General features: G+C 27.0%; 2 long non-coding RNA genes across 4 annotated transcripts in view; one reads left to right on the forward strand and one right to left on the reverse strand.

Moving 5' to 3' along the window:
* Window positions 1–7,413: 7,413 nt before the first annotated feature.
* On the reverse strand, window positions 7,414–9,379 carry LOC124956025. Its single transcript, XR_007103066.1, has 3 exons — window positions 9,098–9,379; window positions 8,507–8,618; window positions 7,414–7,622 (listed from the first exon to the last, which is right to left on the reverse strand). It is a non-coding gene; the product is annotated as an uncharacterized LOC124956025 (long non-coding RNA).
* Window positions 9,380–13,470: 4,091 nt separating this feature from the next.
* LOC124955961 overlaps window positions 13,471–22,500 on the forward strand; it is a 21,891-nt gene continuing 12,861 nt past the window's right edge. For 2 of the 3 annotated variants that reach the window (XR_007103032.1, XR_007103031.1), the window contains exons 1-3: window positions 13,471–13,599; window positions 14,079–14,190; window positions 16,650–16,733. This is a non-coding gene — a long non-coding RNA (uncharacterized LOC124955961). Of the gene's footprint in view, window positions 13,600–14,078; window positions 14,191–16,649; window positions 16,734–19,019; window positions 19,212–22,500 lie in introns of those variants that run through there. The other variant, XR_007103033.1, reaches the window with a different exon arrangement.

Below are 22,500 nucleotides of genomic sequence, written 5' to 3' on the forward strand. Positions count from 1 at the left end.
TCGATACGATTATTTCGTCCGGATTGTGTTATATATTTTTTATGGTTAAGAGCTGCAACATTTGCTTACACATACATACATACATACATACATGTATACATGCATGCATGCATGCATGCATGCATACATATAAATACACATAGAAAAGCATGGGAGTGCAATAAAAATCAAACATTTTTACAAATTCGTTACACGCAGTTCCATTCGAGGATTGAAGAGAGAAAGAGAGCGAAAGGTTATGTCCGTGTGTGTGTGACGGGGAGAGAGGAGAGGAAGGAAAAAAAGAGAGAGAGAGAGAGACAGAGAGAGAGAGAGAGTGATAGGGGGATAAGGGAGAGGGGGGGGGGATAAAGTCCAGGGAAAATTGAATTTCCAGATACTAAAGGAAAATCGCATTTCCTTCAAAAATCCACACACACTCTTTTGAAAACTATCGATCGTAATGTATTCGCCGAGAGTTGGTGTGTTAGAAACGCGGCGTTACGACCGAATTTTGCACGCGATTCGGATATGTCAAGAGTAAGAGAGAGAGAGTGAGAAAGAGAGAGAGAGAGAGAGAGAGAGAGAGAGAGAGAATGAGAAAAATGGTTCGCTACGTTTTTCCAAGGACATTCTTGTTCCTAGAGTTATAGCTCGTACGACGACTGACTGTGTCACGTGATCTTTCCCGTGAGTTTGAAAATATGCCCAAAAAAAAAAAGAGAGAGAGAGAGAGAGAGAGAGAGTGAGAGAAAAAAGAACGATAGAAAATCATCGAGAAAAATGTGATAAAAATTTTCTTAGATTATCCGACTATAAAAGAAAGAAAAAAAAAGGATAATAAAAGGGTGAAAAAAAAAAAAAATGAAAGAGAAAAAAACTTATTATGTGCCGATCATGAAGATTGACGCGATTTAAATTTCTATCAGTATAATACCTACGGATAATACGCGCAAATCAAATTTTTATTGTAATTTTTTTAATGCAATTTTAATACTCTTTCAAATCGCGTAAAAATTTTTTCTGCATTTAATGAAACTTTTTTTTTCTCTCTTTCATATTTTTATTCTCTCTCTCTATATGGAAAAAAGAAAAATATGGAAAAAAAATTGATACTTCTGAATTTGACAAAATCGAAAATAAGAGACTAAAAAAAAAAAAAAAAAAAAAAGAAAAGAAAAAAAAAAAAGAGGAAATAAAAAACAAAAGGAAAATAAAAGATAAACAAAAAGTCCAAAAGAATTCCATAAACAACATGTCGACTCTCTCTCTCTCTCTCTCTCTCTATCTCTCTTTTTTTTTTTCATACTATATCCTTATTTAACTTTAAAACTTGCATAATAACTAATCATAAAAGTTTTGTCGATCACTTATAATTATATATATGCGTTGCTTAATAATTATATAAATGCAATATAAAAAAAAAAATATATATATATATATATATATATATACATATTGTATAAAAAGAGTATAGGATGGAGTAATGTATAGTAAAATTATTTGCTAAAAGAATATATCCTTCAAATTATATACAATATTTTTTATAAGGATGAACGTAAGTGAGTTATAAAAATTGGAGTTAAAAAAATTATTAATCAGGGTTAAAATCAGATCAATTAAAAATTAGAACTAATACCGAACGACAAAGAAAGAAAGAGTGAAAGAGAAAAAAAGAGAGACAGAGAGAAAGAGAAAGGAAGAGAGAAAGAAGGATAAAAATGTCTTTCTCTTACTTGTAGAGAAGCATGCAATAATGTACCGCAGACAGCATTCAAATCCAAAATTCTATCTGAGAAAACGATCGATGTTTATGTATAATATACATTTATATATATATATGTGTGTGTGTGTGTGTGTGTGTGTGTGTGTATTTGGAATGAGATCGAAGATTCTCGTAGCTCCTCCTTCTATTCGTTGATGATTGACGGTGTAAAGGTATAAGATGAGGATAGAGATCAGGAGAATTTCTCTCGTCAGATAGAAATTTTCTCATAAAGTGAGAGAGAGAGAGAGAGAGAGGGAGAGAGAGATGGCGATGAAGATATCTTAGAAAATAGGTACGCATAGGATACGTTCGTACGCGTCAATATTTTCTTCGAGCAGTACCATCAACGACGTTTTCCACGCAAACATTGACTCTTCTTGATTGATACGCGATAATATGCTCTTCGTCTGGGCAATACAAATATTGAATCACTTGGTGAGAGAAATTCAACTCCTTGTTTCTCAAAATTTTGTCGATGACGACGATGACGATGACAATGACAATGACGACGTATACAATTATCCCACGTTCACCTATCCATTTTAATCGAATCGATAATAAATGGAATGACAAAAAAAAAAAAGGAAGAAAAAATAATAGATTTTGCACTACAAAATCAACCTTTACGACAAATCAATTTCACTCTTTTACAAATCGCATTAAACTACCAACACACCACCGACTCTACTCTCTTTGCAAATAGAATTTGGACCCTTTGCAAAACAAATTTGACCATTTGCTAATCGAATTTTTCCAATGAAATACGATTTTTTTTCATTTTCTTTACTCCTTCTTCCTTTTTTATTTTATTTTATATTTTCTTTTCTTCCTTTTCTTTTTTAAATTACGAAATAAAAATAATTACGAATGTAAATTTATTGTTTAAAAATTCCATATAAATATATATATATATATATATATATATATTTATATATATATTCATGTACATATAAAAGCTTCGAAATGACAGTACTAATTTATCTTGGAGGAAAAAAAAAGAAAAAAGAAAAAAAAAGAGTAAAATTAATTTGTAAAATATGGGAATTAAGGTTTTATATTTAATATGAAAAAAACTCTCTCAGTCGATCCATTTTTACAAAGGACCATTCTAATTAATTATTAAAATCATATTGTGTGTCACTTATAATGGAAGATCTATCCATCACGACGAATCATCTTGTCCATTATTAGATTATATATATATATACATAAATTATTTATTTTCCCTTTTTTTTTCTTTTTTTTTTTTTTTTATAATAACAATAACGTTGATGAGAACGAATTGCCATTATCGTTTAGAATGAATTCTTATTGAAAACATCATTATCGCAATTTGCCTTTAATGATTACACAGAAACATAATTTTTGCCAGGCACATATTTGCTTCCATAGTTTATATCGATAGCTTTCGCTGGAGGCATATGTGCGCTCATAGTATTCAAAGGGTTAATGGTATCATTACAAAACGGTTTATCTAATAGCGATGATTCTCACGGTAGTAGAAAATAGTACATATAGTGAAAGTTGTTGACTACTGACAATATATCTGTTGAGTATATGATTACTGACTATAAATAAGTAGACTGACTACAAACAACTATAAATGACTATAAAAACTATGAAGGACTATAAGTCCCTAACAGTTCAGCCACGCCCCTCTGGTAATTAGCCCCGCCCCAGCAAGTTTAGCCACGCCCCCGTGGGTAGTAGGCCCCGCTCCTACCAGTTAAGCCCGCGCCTACTTGTTTACCCATGCCCCCATAGGTACTAGGACCCGCCCAACCAGTTTAGCCACACCCCTCGGGTATATAACCCCGCCCCTAACAGTATAGCAGCGCTACCTACCAATTTAGACCGCCCCTACTAGTTTAGCCCCGCCCCCTCGGGTACGAGGACCCGCCCCCTACTAGTTTTGCCCCGCCCCTTGGGGTACTTGGCCCCGCCCCCTTTTAGGTTAGCCTTGTCCCTGTGTATTTAGTCATTCTTTCTCTCTCCTTAAATGAAATAAATGAAAATCCTTGAGTTAAAAAAAATGAAAATTATTCCTTTATAATATAAAATTTTCTATAAGACATCAATGAATGAAAATGAAAATTTAAAAGTCCTGAATTTATTATCACGTCGGGGTAGACCTAGAAAGTTCGAAAATATTGTATTGACACCACTGTATAAAAATATCAGACAAATTACTACAGCAAAATTCAAGGACATAATTGACCTATTACGATATATACCACCGGAACATCATGATTTCTTCAAATTCCTTTCACACACACAAAATCTAGATGAGTAGTAATTTGTTCTGTAATAAATTTATGTTCGTAATTTTGTACGTTATGTAGTTAACAAATGTTTTGAATCGCATAAATTATGTTTTCGAAGTGTTTTAAAGATATGTAAAATAAATTGAGTATTGTTTTTTTCAATTTGAAGCATCTTAAATTATGTTGAATGGACTTGGGCACCTTCAAATTTTATAATGAATCTGATTGTTAATTTTAAAAGTGGCCTAACTCCATTCTTGATAAGAAAACGCATATTATTCATTTAACAATTGCCACTATTTTAATAGGAACTATAAATTTAACACCCCTAGATACACTTAAGTAGTATGACTCATTAGTATCCTATACGTACATTTTTAAATTCATTGAAATGCAAACCCTTAAATATCTCGATTTGAAGATAAATGGAGTTAGACCACTTTCAAAATAAACAGCTCATATATATATATATATTTATATGCAATGTATTCCATATTCTATATGTAGATGAAAATAACTTTTTTTTTTCTCTCTGAAAGAGATAATTTTTTTTTATATATGTAAAACTACGGTGAAAAATATGTTATATTTTGCATACACTTTCGACGAAGTAAAATGATAAAACTTCCGACTTTTAAATTAAAGTTATGAGAAACTAGACGAAACGAGACGAGATGAAACGAGACGAAACGAAACGAATATAAAATGTTCGTAATTAGATATTTTTAATTATTGTTATTATTACAGTTATTATTATTATTATTATTATTAATACTTCATTAATTAATTAAAACAAGAAGATTCCCGTGTTAATATAAACAAATACACAATAGAGATAATGAAAAATGTATACACGTATGCAGTACAGTTAAAAATGTACTTTATTCATAAATCCAAAAAAAGAAAAAAAAAAAGAAGTCGTTCACTCTCTGAAAATTTATTTAGAACAAAAATAAAATAAATAAATAAATAAATAAGTAAAAAAGAAGAAGAAAATTTACAAGCGTATGAATTCTTCGATGTCCGAAACTTTCATCGTACAATAATAATCGAGCACGATCGTAAAGGAGTTAAATTAAATCTGTTTACTTAATAATTTAGAATGACTCTGACAACATTAAAACATACTCGTCCACGTTTTGCGGGGGCAAAATTAAGGGAGACAGTTGTGATTCGTATCAGTTGAAATATGTGACGTAGTTAGAGGGATATCAAACGTATTCGTTGAAATTTCGTTCCTATATATATATATATATATATATATATATATATATATTGATGTTACATCTTCAATGGATGCACTCTGACATTTTAAACAAGCGATAATTATTTATTAATTAACGAGACGATACTGAATTTAATTCTGAAATCATTATTATTACGTATATATACATATGTACATGCATGCACTCACGACACACACACACACACACACACACACACATACATACACACACGCACGCACGCATACACACATATATGTACATGTACGGTCTTTCTGACAGTGAAGTGAATAAAAATAAAAAAGGAAACAAAAATAAATAAATAAATAAATAAATAAATAAATAAATAAAAAAGAAAAAAAAGAAGAGAGGAGAAAACTTTATACGAGAGAGAGAGAGAGGGGGGGTGGGAGGGAGGGAGAAAAAGAGAGAAAGAACATTGTGACTCTATGACCGCTTTGCGCGCAGTCAATACAAGCCCACATACTTCTAAAAATCAATTTAAATCGCGACACGGTGGACAAAGTGAAATTAACGGAACAAACACCGACTCTACTTCACGATTTTTCTTTTACTTTTTTTTCCTTTTTTTTTCCTTTTTTCTTTTTTTTTTTTTTTTTTTTTTTCGAAACAATGCACGATTGCGATTCACGCACGAATGCGATCTGTGATCTGAAAAAGAAGACAAAACAAAACACAAAAATAAAATAAAATAAAATAAAAGAAAATGAAAGAAAACAAAACAATAACGAACGAAAAACGAAAACAGAATAAATCGTTGTGTAGTAATATCTAAAAGAAAAAAAAAAAAAAATAAAGAAAAAAATGTAAAAGGAAATAAATAAATAAATAAATTATTTCACGAAAAAGAATACGGACATACGAATACATGGATATATATTTACTTTGATCAAATTAAAACTATTCCTACGATTCAACATTTCGTTGGAATGTTCAACTTTAATATAATTATAATTAATAAGATTCTATTAGAATTAAATTAATAAGATTATGATTACAAATAATATTAATAATTCTAATAGGATAGATAAATGATATAGATAATAATAATTAAAATATAAGTGATTCTAATTCGATTCTATTATTAAATTACTCATCAGATAAATTATATTTTATAATATTTAATATTCATATAAATTATAGTTTATGTTCATGCATTTACTATATATATATATATATATATATATATATATATATATATATATATATAACTTTAACAAAATGTAGAGAATTGGTTTAAGTTTAGCATTAAAGATAAAAATGAATATAAGTATATATATAAAAATGACAGCGCTAATCATTATGAAGACATTACGCAAGACAAGAGAAAATAAATTTGAGATAGAAAAATGAGACTACGTAAAATATTTTCTGAAAAATATTAATAATACTTATATATAATTCATTTATTTTATAATAAATATATACATACATACATATATATATATATATATATATATATATATATGTATATATATATTATTTCAACAAAATAATAATTATGATTTATTATATTAACAACAATTACGACGTGGTTATTAATTGTATATGATATAGTAAAATAGAGATAAATTTTTATTAGAATGGTCAAGTGAAGAAAATAATATCACTAACTCAGGTATATATATATAAATGTATATATACATTACATATATACAGAGTGTCCAAAAAGCATGGAAGCAAACTTTATACTACGTATTACTGAGATTAAATGGATGAAAAAAGTTCATATAAAAGTTATATACTTTTAAAAATATGTACGTTTTATTTCCACTTTTTATTTCGAATTAACGATTGAGCCTAACAATTGTCCTCTTAGATCATCTGACTTAAATTTCGATTTTTGGGATACACGTGAAAAAATATTGGTTTATAAATATACGATAGAGAGAAGAAGATAAACTTTGTCGAATGTATTCGAAAATACATTTAATTATTATTTCCAATACAATTGAAATATTTGAATATTTGATTAGAAGCAATTATTAATTCCATAAATGAATAATACCTGTATACTTGTAAGAAAGTGAAATTATCAAATATTTCTTATAACTGTCGAGCAATAAATCAAAAATATCTTTTAAATCGTATATCTATTCGATAAAACATTTTCAGACATAACTTTATATATAAATATTTTTCATCTATTTGATCTTGTTAATACGTAATATAAGTTTCATCCTATGCCTTTTTGGACACCCTATATATATATATATATATATATATATATGTTATTCGTGAAAATTCGTGGCTATGTCGCCTCCAGATATCGTATTACTCTGAGGAGGTTTAACCCCCTAGTCTCTCAACTGTAAAGCCAAATGCCCGACTGTATTCTGTTTACATTCTCTCGTGAAAACGAATTTCCTGGAACAGGACAAACGAAATAGTACAGTGTAGTACAGTAGAAAGAAAGAGAGAGAGAGAGAGAGAAGGGGTGAAGCGAGAGAGAGAGAGAGAGAGAGAGAAGGGGTGGAGCGAGAGAGATAGTTCGTTGGCACACTTAACCTAAACGTTAAAATTTCATGTTATAATTTACTTTGAACTTTCCAACATATATTTACACTCACTTGTACATATCTATTACACACGTATAAAGAGAAGAAAGAGAATAACATAATATGATCTCCATTGTACTATGCGTCCGCGTTATAGGCCATAAATTATAATTGTACATTTGAATATAACTACTGTATAATTATAATATATAAATCTAACAAATGAAAGAACATTATTAATATCGAATAAGATTATACGTAATGTACGTTTAAATATTATATACAAACGTATATGTATTTAACAGAACGAATGGAAGGCTCAATGAGTGATATTTAAAAAACGTGATTATTTAATTATTTTTAATTTTACATTGCAAAAATACAAACTCGAAATTTTTTTTCTTTTCTCTCTTTTCTTTTTTTTTTTTTTTTTGTATCATCTAAAAACTTTTATCCAGCTCCGATCGACATAATATTCATTAACGAATTAAAAATTGTAACGTTCAAATTCCTAAAAAGACCTTACGTTCTATCTCTATCTCTCTCTCTCTCTCTCTCTCGCTCTCGTAGATGCTTATACGTCTAAATATTCTCCAGTAATGAAGGAACGAACGTTCGATTGTTTTTGTTTCGTCGATCGATCGAAAAATTTCCAGGAAATTCGTCTCTCAACTATTATTTATATATCGATCGTTATTTATTCCTATCGCTTTCAAATATACATTATATCTCCGTCAAAAGAAACAGACTTACCTTATTTATACGACGTTAGTATCCTACGATGGCTTACAAAGCGCGGATGATATCTTCTCTCCATCTTATTCTCTCCTGTTCTTCTCCGATCCTTAGTTGAATTCTTGGAAATCTGAAATAAAAAAATGTAAGATAATATTAGCAGAGTATAAAACGAATCGTGCGTATATGTATGAGTGTATAAACGATACTAAATTATATCTATACGTATATGTATATGTACATGTGTATGTACGCATGTGTGTGTATGTCGTGTACGTGTGAATGTGTAAGTATACGAAAATCATATAATACGAAATACGATATCAACGAGGACCAATTAATCATGAATTATTGATTAAAACGTCGTTAAACTAGTGCGAGAAGTATCGATGTTGCGATAATACGTCGAGAAAATTCGTAGAGAATAAATACGACGTAATAACGTCCAACGATAAAGCCGTTCAAAGAGATCCCGATATTATTTTCGCGAATATCTCTTATACGCTAAGACGTCACTACTTGCGAATAATTCACACGTGAAAATCAGATCTTAGACGATCGATAGGTGCATTGATCGATGCTATATGTAAGAAAAAACATGCTAATTACCTGCAATAAACGAGGACGGTACCGATCCCGTGTCCAAATAGCTAGTCACCGAACTCAAAATGGCGATACGTTACCGGCAAGACCGTAGATATATCGCGGTGCTCATGCGCGTTACGTCATTTAGCGTTCGACTCGTCACTGTACCATAGACAAACAAATGAATTTTTCCATCTAACGTTATGTTTACGTACGATAACATAGAATATTAGATTAGAAATAGACAAAAAATCCATTAACGAGTTTATCGATAGGTATCATGAAAAAATTGATGAATTGTTTTTTTAACATATTAATTAAAATATATTTTCCACTACAGGTACCAGCTTGTCGTCATACGTCACTACGTACTTATTTATTCTGTACGTCATTAGTCAAAACATATATAATTAATGAAGTCTATAATATAAATAATATACATATATATATATATACATTAAGCTTTAATTGTTCTAAATATCTAAATATTTCGAAACAATAAATTAATCGTTTGCTTTTAATTCTATCAATTTTTGTTATTAAACGTAATGACAATTATGAAATTAAATACATTATTATTATGACTCCGGTAGTTGTCGTTAATATCAAACGTGTCCGGACAGTTTTGAGAGGAACAAGGAAGGAAGGAAGAAAGCCCGAAGTCACGTATAACTCGTGTTGAAAGTTATTATTACAAGTTATTGCTTGGAATACTAGTGAGAAGAGACCAAGACTTTGACCCACATTTGTGAATCGCTCCACTAACCTATATAAATTCGTCCACTGACCTATATAATATGTTGGGTAAAATTCCTCTTCTCAATGCCAAGGTAAGTGATGAAAAAAAACTTTTTTCCTCTCTCTCACTCTCTCTCTCTCTCTCTCTCTCTCTCTTTATCTCATTTTTACGCACAACACTACACATATGCACACGAATGAAATTGAGCTATGCGACGGAAAAAAAGCATTTACTAAAACTTTATATATGTAAATCTGACGCGAGGCGCATAATTTTCGTATATTTGGTGTATATACATATATATATATATATACCATATATATATACATATATACATACATACATATGTACATACAAATACGTCTTCACACAACTTACCTAAGTACATTCTTAGGAAAGTTGAACTTTCTTGTTTGAATGCAGGTTAGGAGATAATTTATTGTCTTCTTTCGACAAAAAAGAAACGAGAGTACTGAAATACGAGTGGACAATATTATTCCCCTTCGTTCGGACACAACCTAATTCTTTCGTATTCACGAATTATTTTTTAATAACATTTAATGCTATTCTATCATTTTTTTTTTTAATATAATTTATTATAGTTTCTTAATTATTTATATATTATTTATTATATATTTTTTCTCGTTTTTTCCCCTTATTTCCTTTTTAATATCGTAACCACGGTTATAAACGTTTAATATTTAATAACTAGACGATAATTTAAAGATTTAAGTATATGAGTATATTTTTATACGTAAATATATAGGTCCAGTCAGAATTTATATATACTTACATATACACATAAACGTATATACAAACATTGTTCTAATATACGAATATATACTATATAATTTTATACATCGGTTAAATAATCAACAAATCACATAAGTTATCGAAATTATTGTCCTATAAATAATATTAAAAATTAATTATTTGAGGTTAGGTTCCGTTTAATTGATCGCTAAATATTTATGAAATCTTTTGTGTGTCAATATTTTACTTTATTATATATATATATACATATACATATACAATATTTTATTTTATTATATATATATATATACATATATATAATATATATATATATATATATATACAATACCTCCCACTCTTATCTTTCATTGCTTGTAGTAAAAGCAGCTTTCCATAAAACGCGATTTTAAATGCAAGCGGCGCCCTTAGAAAAGCCAACGAAAAGAGTTTTACGAGGAGCGTTCACGTGGGATATTAGGACGCAAATAGCTATGGCGATTACCATAAGGTAGTGGAATAAGAGGTAGTGGGGGGAGAGGCTGGTGGTTTGGGTGGTGGTGAAGGGAGGAGGTGTGAGAGTGAGAGAGAGAGAGAGGAAGAGATAAATAGAGAGGTCATAGTGCTTGCCCGTTGCTAGTTCCGCCATACATCCCCCACTCTTCTGCCCACCCTTCGATTTTACAAGTCCTCCGAGTGATCTGAGCTCACCTACACACATTCTGCTATATTTATGTACCTTGTAGTCTCGACGATAATATTCTATCCTTTTCGCAACCTACCCTCCTCTTTCTTCCTTCGCATACTCATTCTCACAATCTTACCCCTTAACCCATCACCTTTTTCTTGTTCTCATAGCTAAAATGGTATTTCGGTGATAGCCATGTTCTCCGATACAACGAATTTTACCCTTCGTCCTATGTTGTTTTCATATACTTACACGTTCCAACTACTTTTTCTGTAACAACGTGATAATATTTTTTTGTATTATACACACGGGTACACACATTATTTGTTATAAAAACATCTTCGTTACCATGCAACATCTTTGAGAGCCCATGATTTGAATATCAACGTTATTTAATTGATTATAGAGATTGATCATATATTAAAGGATCAATCGAATAGATCTTCTTTGTTAGAGAAACAATAGAATAAAAAATGTATATATTTAAATAATAAAAATAAAATAAATAATTAAAAAAAGTTAATATGAGAAGTTATTATAATATAAAAAATGTTAATATATAATGAGAACTGATAATAAAAATATTTTCTTAGAAGAAATATTATTTGATCGTTGTAAAAATTGATTAATTACAAAAACATTACTTTTTCTTAATTAATTATATATTTCAATTAATTATCCTTGAAATATTATTAACGGTGACAAGTATAAGTTTAAAGTTAATAATTAATGATAAAATTATTTATTTTCCAAAGAACCGAATGTTGTGGTAAAATCATATATATCATTTATATTACTGTGATTATTTTATTTAAAAATAACATTTTATATTGATAAATTATTTCTACAGGTGAAATTATTAAAGAAATAAAGCTAAGAGTTTTATCTTCTAAATAGCTCTAAAAATAATTTTCCCAACTCAGATATAATTTCTATTATTCTATATTTAAATGCTTATTAATAAACTTTTTAAATATCTTTATAGTTTCATCATTCAATTTATATGTCACAAGAATCTATTTATTATAAATATTTATATATAATTATATGTAAAGAATTATAGTATATAAAAATGATAGTATGCATTATAAATTGATTAACAATTACTTTCTTGAACTTGAATTTTAATTAGAATTTAAATGCAATTGCGGAATGAATAAATTAATTGATTATTGGTTTTCATTCACATTGATACAATAAGAAAAAAAAAAAAAATACTGATATGATCATCCATTCTTGAACTCATATATTACACATTAATAAGCTTGATTTAATCATTTATCGTTTATTAATGTTATTTTATATCATATCAGATTTCAATAAATAAATATATATATATATATATAGTATTTGTTGAATATGCAAATCACATTTATACATATATATATTTATGTACATAAACACAAACTTGATTTTATTCTATATTAATAATATTCTTGTAGTTTACTCAATTCTTATTGGACATATTTAATAATAACTTGTGTCAATAAAAAAAAATATATATATATGTAAGTTCGTCTTAAAGAAATATTAATTGAATTTCAAATGTTAAACATTATTTTTAACATATATAATACGACATTTAATCTTTTCAATAGATTATGTTCTCATATAAAACTTGGTTAATTAATTATTGATATATATATATATATATATTTCATTAGTATATGAATTGTATTATTTATTGTATTATTTAATATGCATGTAGTAGTTTAGCATTCTTTAATTATATTAATAATTAAATAATAATAATTTATAAGAACCGAGTCTGTATAATTATTAAAAATTTCCATTGATTGTCGACAACCACCAGATTCATAATAATGATAATGTATTTAGTTTCATAATTATCATTAGGAATCAATTAATTAATAAGAAAAATTAATAAACAATTAAACGAATTAAAAATAAAATTAATTTATTTACAGTATACATAACAATATATTTATTTGCAGGATGTTTAACAAATAGAACTTAATAAATATATATATATATATATTTTTTATATTATAAGATTTATTAATTATATCTGTTTTGACTAATAGCACAGTAAATAAATATGCATTTACATATGACGACAAGATAATACGTGTAGCGGAGAACATAATTTAATTAATAGATTAAAAAAACAAATGATCTAATTTCATAATACCGATCGATATATTCGTTAATGAATTTATTGTCTAATTCTAATTTGTCTGGGGTACAGTATCGAGACGAACGATAAGTGACGTAACGCGCATGCGCGCCGTGATATATATATACTGTCTTGCCGGTAACGTGCCGCCATTTTGAGTTCGGTGACTAGCTACTTGGACACGGGATTTGTATCGTTCTCGTTTATTGCAGGTAATTAGCATGTTTTTTCTTACATATAGCATCGATCAATGCACCTATCGATCGTCTAAGATCCGATTTTCACGTGTGAATTATTCGCAAGTAGTAACGTCTTAGCGTATAAGAGATATTCGCGAAAATAATATCGGCATCTCTTTGAACGGCGTTATCGTTGGACGTTATTACGTCGTATTTATTCTCTACGAATTTTCTCGACGTATTATCGCAACATCGATACTTCTCGCACTAGTTTAACGACGTTTTAATCAATAATTCATGATTAATTGGTCCTCGTTGATATCGTATTTCGTATTATATGATTTTCGTATACTTACACATTCACACGTACACGACATACACACACATGCGTACATACACATGTACATATACATATACGTATAGATATAATTTAGTATCGTTTATACACTCATACATATACGCACGATTCGTTTTATACTCTGCTAATATCATCTTACATTTTTTTATTTCAGATTTCCAAGAATTCAACTAAGGATCGGAGAAGAACAGGAGAGAATAAGATGGAGAGAAGGTATCATCCGCGCTTTGTAAGCCATTGTAGGATACTAACGTCGTATAAATAAGGTAAGTCTGTTTCTTTTGACGGAGATATAATGTATCTTTGAAAGAGAAAGGAATAAATAACGATCGATATGTAAATAATAGTTGAGCGACGTATTTCCTGGAAATTTTTCGATCGATGAACGAAACAAAAACAATCGAACGTCCGTTTCTTCATTACTGGAGAATATTTAGACGTATAAGCATCTACGAGAGTGAGAGAGAGAGCGAGAGAGAGAGAGAGGTAGAAAGAGAACGTAAGGATTTTTTGAATTTAACAGTGTCATTTTTAATTCATATATGTGTGTATATATATATATATATATATATATATATATATATATAGATAAATAAACAGTCAATTTTCATTTTGATTGATATGTAAATACATATTTATTTTTTCTTTTTATTTTTCTTTTTTTACCATCAAACATTTTAATTCTTATTTAATAATGTCTACTTATATATGAATACTTATATTTTACTTCATTGTTTCATATAATTTAATTAATATCATAATAACAAACGATCGTTAAATATTACGTTATAAAAATTTATTATAGTTTGTAGATATTTCGCAACATGGTGCACGCTGATGTAGTTATTTTTTTATTACGAAAGTTTCCACCAATTTTCATTAGCTATTGGATTCTCCCATATATAAGTGTATATGTGTATATATATATTTATCATCATATATATATATATATATGCATCAATATTCAAGTGGCGAGTATCGAGTTTAAATCTGACATTATTCTTAGTAATGACTGTAATGGTTTGATGAAATATCGACATATATATTTAACGTCTATTTTTATATCATTAATATTTTTATTGATATAAAAATTAATAATTTTAATAATATTTTAATATTTAATTTGATTTTTTTATTTTAATATTTTTTTTTTTATTTTATAATTTTTATAATTTTAATTTTAATGTTTTATATTCACTTTGAAATAATTTATAAAAGTACATATATATTTTTTTAAATATTTCTTTACACACACACACACACACACACATAGAGTGTATTAACAAAATGTGCATGTGTGAATATATATATATATATATATATATATATATATTATGTGTTACCTTAGGAAATGATTTACAGGTAATATTATTATAAATATTATGTTCATTTTTCTTCCCTTTTTTTATTCACAATAATTTTTCTCTGTTTTACAATTTCGCAATTTTTTAACAAATCTTTTGTTACCGTGTGCAATGCTTTACTCAAAATGTTTTCATTTATATATCTATATGTTCATTTATTTGTATATTTATTTATTTATTTACTTATTTTGTTTTACTTTCTTCTTTTTGTTTAAATGTATCATTCTTCAATTCTGGAGTAGGATGATCATATTGTGCAAGAATCGACGATGGTTTAAAGCAATTAAATTTTTTTTAACAAATACACACACACACACAGACACACACACATACATATACATATACGTTTCTTCATTAATTTAATAAACATTTTGTTAGAAAAATTTTCTTTATTTATCTTACTTTAATTAATTTATTATTATGAAATTTGTATTAATTTCATTGTACTTAATTGTTTTTCATTATATTTTTCTTTTTTTCTTTTATTCTCATTAATTTATCATATACATAATTTATAACAATGATATCAATTAATTATATTTATATATATTTTCTTTTTATCTTCTCTCAGATTGTACGATTACAATCGAAACCTCGTATCGTCATATCGAGTCGTAGTATCGTTAGAATAAAAACGCCGAGAGAGTAAAGAACAAAAGAAAAAGAAAGAAACGCATTGCAATGATATGAAAGGGATATTTGTGTTTGTTAAAATTTGTTTACGTGTTTTAAGCGAATGAAATAAGGGAAATGAAATTAACTTTTAAGAGTTCGAAATATCCGAAGTATTAGTTTGAATTGACCGCGTGAAAAGCGATTAATCAGTGATTTAATAGAATTAGTATTTGTTTCTCGTATAAAGCTTCATTTCTTTTTTTTTTTTTTTTTATTTACTTTTTTTTTTTCTTCGTGATTATATACATACTCTACTTATATACATACATGTATGTAATATATATATTATCGATTGAATTTATTATATGGCTTTATTCGATAAGTCATAAAATTTAAAATAATTTTTTGATGATTAAAAAAAGAAAGAAAAAAAAAAACCAATGTAGCTCAGTCGCTAGTAAATCCAAAAAGATAATTTTCATACAAAAATTTATTTGATAAAAAAGAATAAATATATAAATATATAAATAATAAAGATATATATATATATATATATATATGTACATGTATGTATGTATGTATGACATTAGAAAAAGATGAAATATCAAATTCAGTGTCGTCTCTTTAATAATAAATAATTATCATGTATTTAGGAGTTTGTTTGTATCACTGATGATGGCGTCAAATATTTAGAAATAATTTCAACCAACGTTGACATCTAACTATTTCATTTTCTATCTTGATAGGAATCAACCTAAACCCATAAATATCAACTTACCGAACATGGACGAGCGTTTTCATCAGAGAGTTATCAGAGAGCTTCTAAAGTAGTAAGTGACTGAACTAATTTAATTCCCTTACGATCATGCCATAAATGAAAGTTTCGAATCAATATTTGCATTTATTATTCCTATAAATATAAATGTAAATAAATATATAAATAATATATATTTATTTATTTTTCTTTTTTTTTCTTTTTTGTTTTTTTTTTTTTTTAAATAAAAAAAAAAAATATAAAAAATAAATTTTGCCAAAGGTTCGATATTTTAATCTATTTCAAGCGTATCTTCGAGCATCTTCTTTTCCCTTTTTATATTTTATCTTTCGATAATATTGTCGGCATCTCAAAAACTCGATAATTTTCTTCGTGTATGCGTGCTCTTCATTGTTTGTCCATCGTGTCTATATATTTATATTAACTCAAAAGATAGGAAGTAAGAGAGGATCTTTTTGTTTGATCGAATTGAGTCGTTTAATTAACAATTAATTAATGCTTCTTTTGTTTGCTTGTATTATTAAAACTGAAATCGGATATTCATTTATTCGATTTTGTTGGAATCAAAAGCACGAAGTGGTTTAAGTTACATACATATATATTTACAATATATATATATATATATATATACAATGCGTATATGCATTGCTCATCGTACTTACAATTGATTTTAATTCGCGATCTATATTCGATAAATCCATTTACAAGTGGTATTGGTGCCGATTACAATCTCGTTTTTGTTTTGTTTCTTTGTTTTTCCCTTTTTTTTGGGGGCGGGGGGGGGATTATTTTCGTTATAACAATTTCATATACCATTTGTCGCAATTTCTGTAATAAATAATGAAGATCTCTCTAGAGTTTTTTTTTTTTTTTTTTTTTTTTTGCGTTATTCTAATTGCCAGATTACTTCTATATCCGATATAATGGAATTAATTTTATTGAATATCATATCATTATTATACTTACGGTCTATTAAACTTAATATCGGTGTAATCGATTATTCATACATTCGAGTTAATTAAATTCGATATTAGCGCATTGTAATAAATTCAATATGTTGTTATTACAATATTATATAATATATTAATGGAGTTTATTAATAGAATATATATACATATATATATATATATATAGACACATATTTATACTGTATATACTATATATATAGTATTAAAAAAGGAAAATAATAAAAACGTGTATTATATTTATATGTATTAATGTATATTTACTATATAATAACTGTCTTTTACATATTATGAACAGAAATTATAATATTATTTAATACTAATATTATTACACTATATATATATATATTAAATAAATATATATATATATATATTAAAAAAAAATATCTATATATTTCAGGGATTTATGTGTATTATCGCAATTGTTGCATTTTTATATTAATAAATATCAACAAATATTAAATGAAAATTATAATTATCTAATAAGGAGAATTAACACATAATTATATATATATATATATATATATATAATTATAATAATAGGTATTGTAATCATTAAAAACCTATTGAAATTTTTTATCTAACAATAACATGATAAATTCATTCGCTCGTATTTCTATTTTTTCTTTATTTTTTTTTTTTCTATTTATAGAATAAAAATATTGAAAAATCAACTTCCCGAAAGTACTCTACAGTTCAATGTATTTTAAGGATAATTTTTTTTTTCGACTTTTTACATTTTTGATAACACCCTTAAGTGATCTATTATTGTAACTTAACAAACTCGATAATACTAAAAAGATAACGTTGTTTTTTTTTTTTTTTTTTTTTTTTTTTGTTGAAAATAATATTTATTAAAAATATGAAAAATATGAATAGACATTATTACACGAAATAAATTATACTTTTTTTTTTATATTAATTAAACAAATGGGAAAGGGGAAAATAAATCGTAAAAATTGCCTTAAAGAAAAAAAAAAAAAAAAAAAAAAAAAAATAAAAACAAAAGAAGCAGATAACTTTGATCGTTCCAATACTTTTTTTTTTTTAATTTTATTTTTTAGTGGGGGAGGGTGGAAATCATAAAAATTATCATTTCAATTTATTTCTTTTTTATACGTCTAAATTTATATGATAACAGCTTTAAACGTACGGACGGATTAGATAATATTGTCTAATCGTTTGTCGGATAAACATAAATTCAAAACTTCGAAAATCTTAATATCAAAATCATGTAATCGTTAGAACAATCCCATTGATCTTTACTCTCTCTCTCTCTCTCTCTTTCTCTCTCTTTCTCTCTCTTTCTCTTCCTTCTTCCCTGTTCTCTTCAAATCCCAATCCCGAGGGATATCCTCCTTTTTCCCTGGTAACAGTGCTATCGAGCCTCACGTTAAATCTTCACTAGTTTTCCCGGATGAAAAACAGATAGGAAGCTTACGATGTCGATCCTCTACTTCGTGCAAGAGTCTATCTATCTCTCTCTCGTTCCTTTTTTATAGTAGTGACTCATCACAATATTCTCTGTCTCCCTCCCATTCTCCCTCCCTTCTCCTCCTCCTCCTCGTCCTCCTCCTCCCTTTCTCACACTCTCTCTCTCTCTCTCTTTCTCTCTTTCGTTCTCTGTCCTATCTAATCCGATTAGAAATCCATAGTACGAATTAGAATCTCCATAATACCTTTTAAAACATTAGAGTTATAAATAATATAGTTTTTTTCTTTTTTTTGAGTTTAATAATATATTCCACCTTTTATATGTATATATATATATATATATATATTTATTTATTTATTTCCAATAAATAAATAAATATATAACAAGAATTTTGAATTAAAAAGAAAGATTCTGAAGAAGGAAAAAAAGAAGAAGAAGAAGAAGAAGAAGAAGGAGAAAAAAAAAGGATAAAAAAACTGAGAGATAGAAAAGAATTTTTCAGAATAATAGAGAAAAATGACGAAGGGATATAAGAAGATAGCTTTAAAAACATGAACATCCTATATATTACACACACACACACACACACACACACACACATACATACACATATATACACACACACATATGTATATATTTCAAAAGGTATATCAAAGATCTAAAAAGGAAAAGTTACTTTGGGGTGAAAATTATCAAAGATAGAGATAAAGATAGATAGATAGATAGATAGATAGATAGATAGATAAATAGATAGAGATAGAGATAGAGAAGGAAGGAGGGTGGAGAGAGAGAAGAAGAAAAAAGTGACACTTCATATATAAGATAGAGATCGTAGTCCCCAAAGAGATTTCTTTACTTTTTCTTACTATCAAGTTCACACGAGGTAACATTCGATGCCGGTTGGTTGGTTGGTTGGTTGCTTGGTTGCTTGGTTGGTTCTTTAGTTGGTTGGTTGGTTGGTTGCTTGGTTTCCATTATAATGTACTTCCGTCGAACCAAAACAGGAAATACGAAACAAACTTTACCTTCAAGTATGTGTGTACAATGTTACGATACTCCTTTATCGTTAATCACACTGTCACGGTCAACTTTCTGCACATGTTTACAAAAAATTATATATATATATATATATATATATATATATATATATATATATATATGTATATGTATTAGATATAATGTAAAAAAAAAAAAAAAAAAAAATAAAAGAAAGAAAAAAAAAAACTAAAGAAAATATATAACATTATTTGGTACTATTGTTATATTAAATATCATAATATGTGTAATTTTATATTTTGAAAATAAAAACACTTTTATATATAATAATTAAATAAAATTTTAATATTAATACAATATATACATGTATATATATTAGGTTGGAAACTATGAAACGGGCGTTGAATGAAAATAAATAACTAAACAAAAACGCCCGTTTCATAGTTTCCAACCTAATACATCAACATTATATTTATAGTATATATATATATTATAGTATATATATATATTATAGTATATATTTATACTATATATACTATATGTATAGTATTAAAAAAAAAAAAAAAAAAAAAAAAAAAAAAAAAAAAAAAAGAGGATTAATAAAAACTACATTACATTCATATATTTATTATATAATAATTGTGTTCCATGTATTATGAAAAAAAAAAAGTTATAATATTATTTGATAGTAGTATTATTATACTATATTAATTGTTTACTTTATGCATAAAAAAAAATATTAAAAACTAAATACTATTCATACTAATCCATATACGTACTATATTTATACTATACCATATATCTAATATTAATATTAATAAAATTATAATTTAATTTATATAATTAATAATATAACATATATTATAATTATATTTACAATATATTATGATATTAATATTATAAATATTTATTATTTTTTTACATTTTTTATACTTTTATATTTTTATAAATATTTATTAAATTATTATATTTTATATATATGTATATATATATATATATTATATCGAATATATGACAAAAGATAATAATTTCGTGTGATAAAAATTTCAACGTTTAAACGTTGAATTATTTCAACAATGGGAGTCACGAAATTCGTCGGATCGATGAAGAAGAACATTTTAAATAGTAAGCTTAATGCATCTCCATAGACGGGAGCTAACCGCAAACGGTTCCAACGCGGTTGTCTCAACTGCTTTAATTACACGCTCTAATTGCCGAGCGTAATTCGTTAAACGTTCAACTCGTCCGATAAAGTAACGAAGTACTTTCGTTATTTCGCGTTGTCGCGATTTTAATCGTGCGAAAACACGAACAATTGAATTCAACTTAACAGAGTGCGACAGAGATAAAGACAGATAGATAGAGAGGTAGATAGAGATAAATAGAAGGAAGGGGGAGAGAGAGAGAGAGGGAGAGAGAGGGAGAGAGAGAAGGACTGGCACTCGAAAGATTTTCGAACTCTTTATCGTCTTGTTAAGTTTAAATTTGATTTAGGTACTTATACTTAAATACTTCGTTAGTATTCGTTATTTTTGTCTTTCTCTTACTTCATTTTTGATCTTTTAGAAAGAGAGAGGAGAGAGAGAAACGGAGAGAGAGAGAGAGAGAAGGGGGGAGGATACTTAAATATTAACGAAGAAAAAGAAATTTTTTTTTTCTTTCGATTCCTTCTTATAATAATCTTGTCAAATATTAATACTAATATCAAAAATATCAAAATTCCTTTAAAATATTATATATTTAATTAGATCGCAATGCAAATGTTTCTTTCTGGCCTTTTTTTCTTTTTTGTTTTTGTTTTTGTTTTTGTTTTTTGTTTTTGTTTTTGTTTTTGTTTTTGTTTTTTGTTTTTGTTTTTGTTTTTGTTTTTGTTTTTGTTTTTAGAAGTTTTCGTTTTCTTTTAAAAACATATAATATCATTGTGATTATCATTCAATGCGATTAAGTTTTTTAATTTATGATTTAATGAGAAAAAACATATAGAATATTTTATACACATACAGATAAATATATTTCCATAATATCACTGCTGATATTACAATTTCTTTTTAATATTAAATAAATAAATATATATGAAAACATTTTTAACTTTTATCAATAAACAAATTTCTTTTCGTTTTAAATTCTAAATTATCATTATCATACTTATTATATCATTTTTAATATAATATTAAAAAAATATATATATTCGCATATAACTACCTTTATAAATATTTCCTTTTGAAAAAAAAAAAAAGAAAAAAAAAAAAAAGAAACATAGTACGTTTTCGTAGATATCAAAGAAATCTAAATGTAAATAAATGCTCACGTCGACGTCGACATCGTTGTCATTGATGTCGTCACCGTCGTTGTCGTCGTCGTCCTCGTCGTCGTCCTTGTCGTCGTCCGTCGTTGTAGTCGTTTCGAAGATGAAGTATAATCGGATA

This window comes from Vespa velutina, chromosome 20, assembly GCF_912470025.1.
Source record: "Vespa velutina chromosome 20, iVesVel2.1, whole genome shotgun sequence".
NCBI lineage: Eukaryota > Metazoa > Arthropoda > Insecta > Hymenoptera > Vespidae > Vespa > Vespa velutina.